Here is a 7,312-nt window from a genome sequence, read left to right as displayed (position 1 = left end):
TATAATATATAGAAGTCAGTCAGATGGCCTTGCAAGTTGCAATTAGATTAGTGTTGGATGGAATTTACGCGCATCCACGAATCTAGTATAGACAAATACTGAAATAATAATAAATGGTTGCCTGCGTTATATGCTGTTGATAAATTATTACTTTTTTTCCCAGAATTGACAGGTGGTGTACTACTCTCTAGGAATAAATACTTCTTGGTCTTTTATCAGGGAAAGAATTTCTTGTCAGCAGAAGTCACACAAGCCTTGAAGGAGGGAAAGAATGGCAAAAGCAATGCAAGATGAGGAGGAACAAGCAAGATTGAGAGCGTCATCTTTGGTCTTACCAACTATTAATAATTCAGAGATATCTGCAGAGGCTGGGACCCTTGGTGAAACTTTGGATGCAGATGCAAAGTGGGGAAAGACCTTGGACGAACATCACAAACAAAGAGTAATGAGAGAAGTAGAACTACAACGACATGCCAAAGTTGTTAACAAGTTAGAACGGAATCTGTTTCGGGTAAGTGAATAGAAATCTCTTATCATCTTTCTAATGGCTTTCATGTTAAGTCACTTCCATGATTGAGAAAAATGATAGTTCCCTAAGGATTTTCTTAAATGCTGTAAAGCAATGAATAGTGAAGACAATAGACCAAGTTTACAAGGAGAAAAAAAAATGTTTATTACTTATTTTATACCTGACACTCATCCATACATTATCAACAAGCTTAATAACAAAGTTGAAAGGTAAAAGGACATGTCTGAACTCTTAAGCCTATTTCTACCATTTATGGAACAGTATACATTGAAAACGTGCTGAATATGGATGAACATAATAACTTTTTCTGATCAAGCCACTAAAGAAGAAAAGACTCAGTGCTATGTGTGTCAAAGGACATGCTATGCAGTCATGATCATGAATCAAATTAGACAAAGAATTATTGAAAATTGTATGTACCTACTTTTTTTTTTCATAATGGAGCTCTCTGAGTTAAATTAGATAATAGATCGTTTTTTTTTTTTTTTTATGTTTTTAAAATTCAGGTCCAATATTATGAGCTTATATAAATGAAGGAAATAACTGCTGATTTTGAAGCTTAAGGTTTTGATGATGTTATTGTTAGTGCTTATTGTTTTAAAACCCCCACCCCACCAAAAAACATTAGAGATAATAAGTACGTTCTTGTAGGGAGTGTTTGGAATTCTTTGGAATTGGAATTAATTTGATTTGTAAATCAATTCTTTATTTGGAATTGATAAAAAAGTATGAATTGATTTGATTTGTAAATCTATTGATATAGTTTTTAACTAATTTTAAATCATCTCAAAGATTTCACCAGAATTAAAATGATTTGTTATTTTAAAAGTGTAAAGAGTGAATTTACTCTTTAGCCATTAGTGTAAAGAAAAGTGATTTGAGAGGGAGTCCAGGCAATTGCTGGCCGTCCCCGAGTAGCAGATGACACTTCGATAATGGTAGAGGATTGTGTAATATAATTGAAGAATAAATGATAAAAATGTAAAATCTTACCTTCAAATCAATTTAATTCTTGTTAATTTTCAATCTGAACATAAAATTTGATTTCTAAATCCAATTCAAAGCCAAAAAGGTTTGCTTCTAAACACACCTTTAACAAGTCTTATAAGCAAGAAAAAGTTCACATTGTGGACTCCATATTGCATTATAAATGCAGAAAAAAAAAAAAGCATCTTGATCGATTTGGCTGGCTGCAACGGTTAATGTTACAAATAATGGTTAGTTGGTTACTACTTCTTGTTGGATTTTCCTATTTTCAGAAGTGTTTCCCTTAACAGTTTATGATCACTTGTCCTTGAAGATGATAGAACAGTTTCCTTCCAAACAGAACCAGGTTCCATTATAAGGCTTGGTTCCTTGTAAAGTTCATAGATGGAATCAGCTTCCACATTCAAACCTCCTATCATTTCCAAGCATTTGATATCTTCAGGATCTACTAACAGGTTATGATCACCATCCTTCCACGCTATGAGCTGTGTTGTATTACAAGAGAACATAGTTACCATTTTATTTTCTTAATGTATCATAGTGTAATGTCAATCTTTTTGAATGACAAGGTTGAGTAGAATATTGTTCATATGAATTTAATTTAACCTTTGGTGGACCATCAACAGCATTTGTGCAATAGAGCCTAGCATTATCAACAAGTTTGCAGTATCTTGGAAATGCATTAGCAAACCTTTTGTGAGATTTCAACTGTGAATTCACCCTCACTGCTCTCCCATTAATAATAGCTCTTCTGTCAAAATTCCAGTAAGAAATGTTAAATTATGATGCAAACTAGAAAATAGTAATAATTTAGCAGAATTCTTCACTCACACAAGAAAATATATATACCTACCTAATGCCTCTAACAACAGCAAGATAGCCATCACAAATTACACCAACTAACTCTATTCTGTAAGGCTTTCGATCGCGGGGTTCTCCATTGTTCTCTTCTGGTTGTTCTTCTTCTGCCTCATTCACTCGCTCCCAGTAGTTTTCGGTAATAGTTCCGTCTTCAGCTACTTTATAGCCGACTCCCATTCGGTACCTGCATTTGTGAAGCCATGGAAATAGTTTGCTCCACAAAAGACTCCCATGATAAAGTTCCATCCATGATCACATCTCTCCCTTCATTTAGAGCTGTCACCAGCAGAGATGATGCTGCATCAGTCGACGATTGGTGCACCTGTTTCAGATTTTCAGAGTTCAATGCTTTCATTAGTTAAAAGCTGGTTTGTAATGGTTTAAAATGTATGACTAATAATCTTGTAGTAATTTTATCAAAGATACAAAAGGACAAAACAGTCTTTTAAGATTTGAAAGTAGTAAACTATCGTTTTTTACTTTGAAAGATTTGAGTACTGATAATTCAATATATATTAAATATTGGGTTGGCTGGACAAAACTATCATTAAGGATCAGTTTGGATTAGTTTTTAAAAAAAAAATACTTTTTTTTTATTTTTTTAAAAAATATTTTTTTTAACAGACAAAATTATTTTATATTTGGATAAACTTTTTAAAAAGAGTTTTTAAATATTAAAAACATCTTTTGCTTTTGCTTTTTTTAAAAGTAAGCTATTGCTAATTTTTAGAAAATTTTAATAAAAATACTTTTTTTAAAAGACATATTCAAATAGGTTTTAAATTGAATAAAAATACCTTATTTAAAAAAAAGATTTTTTTTAGCTAAAAAAACTAATCCAAACTAGCATTAGTGTACCTGTATTAGATGTTGATAGTTCAATGTTATCATTTGTTAAAAGCTAGTTTATAATGTAACTTATCCATCAGATATCCAAGTGTTTAGAAAGAATCAATACCAGTTCAGCAGTTTGCAGCATGTCATCATGGTGACCCCTTGAGTTAAGGTTTCTATAAATAACATCACTCTCCTTAAAAGCATCTGCCTCAACAACCACAGCATTTGTAGCTGCTTTAGACCAAAATGATCTGCCAAAGATTCATATAAAAACTTAGCTGAATTCACTAAATATGCCAGTACACTTCACAATTCTATATAGTTAGATAGATTCACTAATTAATTAAAAAATAGATGAATAATAATGTATGAATTAGGATAAAATTAAAGTTTCTTTTGTTGATGAGTCAACGGGAAGGATAAAATATTGGCTGAATATTAAATCTTTAAGAATATTATCCTTTTCAATAGAGAAAAAGAATATTAGCTTTTTGCCTCTCTTAAATGATAATGAAGATTAGTATATTACTCTTTAAGAATGTCTTTAAGGACAGTGCTCTTGCCAGCACCCATGCCACCAGCCATAAGAAGAAGCACTGGACTCCTCTCACTGTGGGCCATGGGGACCATGATATCCATAGACTCCGAAGCACCCTTTATTGCTTTAATTTCATCCACCAAAGTAGAGATCACTCTTGTCACCTTCAGATTCTTTGTTACTTTCGCAAACCTTTGTTTCCTGATGTACACATGTTATCTTTTCTTTAAAATATATAAACAAATGCCGATAACTTCAATAAAAATAAATTTATATCAATTGTAAATCGAATATAACAAAAATGGGGATGATTATATGAGAAAGAAAACTTTACCTTGTAGCGGCCAATAGGATGTTCTTGAGCTTTGTTCTCTGCTCAGACTCACTACTCAATACCTATAATTCAATTCAACGAACAGAAGCGAAATAATCAATCTATTAAAAAAAATTTTATATACGGCTACAGGGAAAGAAGTGTATATATATTGAAAATGTTAAATATTTCAGTAAATATATGTAAGTTTATACATTAATCAATCTTGTACTTCATTCCTGTATTTAACTCTCTAATTTTTTTTTTTTTGGTATAGATTTAACTCTTTAATATTAGTTCTTGTAACAAAAACCAAAATTATATTATTAAGTTTTTTTTTACATGTTGAGATATGATCATGAGGACCTCCAGTGCAAGTTGGCAACAGGTACAGTTGTACAAAATAAAATATTGATGATAGAAAAAACATGAATTGGTTTACAGAGACAGAAATGGATAAACATATACCTGGCTAATGAGAAAAGAAGCATGGTTCCAGTGAAATGAGAAATAACTGAGTATGCATCTCTCAAATTCTTCAATCAACTTCACATACATTAAATCAGAACCATTATTATCCCCATCATTAGCAAGATACTCATATATGCTTTCCTCACACCCTTTGGATTTTCTCAAATACTCTTCAGCCATTTTGCATAACTCTCCAACTTCACTCGCATCTTCAAACCCCATTTGCCTAGCTACAATTTGCAAATGTTGTCCAACAAAATAAAATGTTTTAAGTAAAATAATAGGGTAAACCACCAAAATTGTCTCCAATTTTTTTAATATGCGGACAAAAATACTCTCCCCTGTTAGTAATGATAAAAATATTTTTTAAAATATTATAAACGTGACAAAAATAACAAAAAAAAAAAAAAAAACTATTTCTTTTATAAGTGGCAAGGGGTTTATGTATTTCACAAACAACTTATGCATTTAAAAATTTATAGAATGTTTCGACTTTCGATAACTATTTAAAAAGTATATTAAAAAAGGTTTAATTATTCTGTTGGTCCCTATAGTTTTACCAAATTTTTAATTAGGTTTTTATTTTTTTTTTCTTTTAATTGGATCTCTACACTGCTTTAATTTTGTAATTAAGTCATTCATAGTGTAAAAAATATTAGAATTAATTGAATATTTCATTGCAAATTGAAGGTATTTATAATTAAAAACTTAATTAAATATTTGACCGCATGTATTTTGGTAAAAATATTATGTTAATTTTAACATTTTTAACATGAAAATGACATAATTACAAAATTAAAAGTAGTGTAAAGACCCAATTGAAAAGAAAAAAAAGTATATGGACTTAATTAAAAATTTGGTGAAACTATAGATATCAATAGAATAATTAAACCATTAAAAAACCTAAATAAAAATTTGACTTCTAGAATTTATTTTTCATTTTTTCTTGTCTATTAACAAAAATAAATCATAAAAAAAATTATTTAGCCAAAAATACCAAATTTTAAAGATAAAAAAATTATATTTCTGTAACCATACTTGCAAAAAAAAGTTACATCAAAATTTAATTTCTAAAGTGTTTTTTGACAATATATAAAATATTTGATATTTTTATTGTGTTTTAAAATATTTTAAAAATATTTTTGTCGAAATATTTTTGTGAAAATCATAGACAATTTTGGTAGTTAACCTAAAATAATATGTCCGTACAATTTTTAAGTCAATTAATTAAATGCTTTTCATTAAACTTGCTTAGTTCAAAACCTTAATTAATTATGAAACACTTACCAACATAGTGGGAGAATCTCTCAAACCTTCCAACACGGCCAGATTCTGTTTTGTCTAGGATGGGAATGATATTCTGGTCACCCGTCACGGCGGAACTCTGCTTCTTGTAGCGGGAGGCGGTGGCTGCGGCGATTAACCCGGCAAAGGAGGCCGCTAGAATATGTGTGAGCCTAATTATCTTACCAACAGAACCATCTGAAAAGCAGTGTCCGTTGCTTGCATTACATTTTATAGCCACATTTTCGATTTATATATATACATATGAAGCCGAAAAGAATGTTGAAGAGATCTTAGCTTTACCTTGCTGCTGCATTTCGCTGAAGAATCAACAGAAGAAGCTGTGAAATTGGCGACTTGAGAGTACTTCTTACTTAACCCAGTGTAATGGGTTCTTTGTCCTTGGATGGAGAATGGTAGAGTGTTTGATTAAATTTGGAGGGACTCTCACCATATGATATGTACTAACTGCAACCACAATATATTTTATAGGAATTAATTTTTATTTAAAATAAATATTTATTTAAATATTTAATTAGCACATGTTCCTAAATAATTACTCGATATAAATAACAGTCACCAGAAAATACAAAAGTTGGGGAGCTCTCTTTCTACTTTTTTTTTTAATTCAACTCGTAAAAACCATAAAGACATCTATTTTTAATACAGATAATTAGTTACATTACCAAATAGTTTTTAGAGAAAGTATAGGAATTAACTAGGAATGTAGCTAGGTGCAGCCAAAAATTAAAAAAAAATCAATAAGGAAAAAAAACATAAGTATCTAAAGAATCAATTTAATTTCACTCACACCCCCACCCCAATTTTAATTCACAGTAAAAAAACATACACAAACTTTTATCTTTTTCTCCCTCCCATATCCGCGCGCTGCGCCTCTCTCCCTCCCCAAGTTGCACGCCACGCCTCCCTCCGACAGTTGGACGCCGCTCCTCTCTCCCACCGCCGCATGCCCGCCTCTCTCCCCAACCGCATGCTGCGCCTCTCTGTTTGTCAGTTGCACGTCTCGTTCTGTTCGTCAGTCGCACGCCATGTCATTTTCTCTCAAAGCCAACCACCGCGTCCAACTGCCAAAGATTGCCGTAGGCTGCTGCTATTGCCACACGCCACTATAACTCACGACGGAACAGCCAGAGAGAAAGAAGGATGTCTTTCCCTACCACATTCAAATGTCATGCTCTGGCCACGTTGTTTTCTTCTCCTTCTTCCTCTTCTTCTTGGTTTTAGATGTTTCTTTTTATTATTTTTGGATGATATTTCTTTTTTTATATTTTGGATGTTTTTTAATAGGTTTAGATGTTTCTTGCTTAATTTTTGGATGTTCTTTTTTCTAATATTTTTTGGATGTTCCGTTTTGTAGGTTTTGGAATTTTTAAAATAATTTTGGATATCTCTTTTCTGTTAAGTTTTAGATATTTCTTTTTGTTACATTTCAGATTTTTTATTAGAAATTTTTATAATGATTTTAAAATGA

General features: G+C 31.3%; 1 pseudogene; it reads right to left on the bottom strand.

Moving 5' to 3' along the window:
• Positions 1-1,523: 1,523 nt before the first annotated feature.
• Positions 1,524-7,067, bottom strand: LOC112780041 (calmodulin calcium-dependent NAD kinase-like; annotated as a pseudogene).
• Between the last annotated feature and the right edge of the window lie 245 nt (positions 7,068-7,312).

Source organism: Arachis hypogaea, chromosome 19, assembly GCF_003086295.3.
Source record: "Arachis hypogaea cultivar Tifrunner chromosome 19, arahy.Tifrunner.gnm2.J5K5, whole genome shotgun sequence".
NCBI lineage: Eukaryota > Viridiplantae > Streptophyta > Magnoliopsida > Fabales > Fabaceae > Arachis > Arachis hypogaea.
This window is presented reverse-complemented; position numbering and strand designations above follow the sequence as displayed.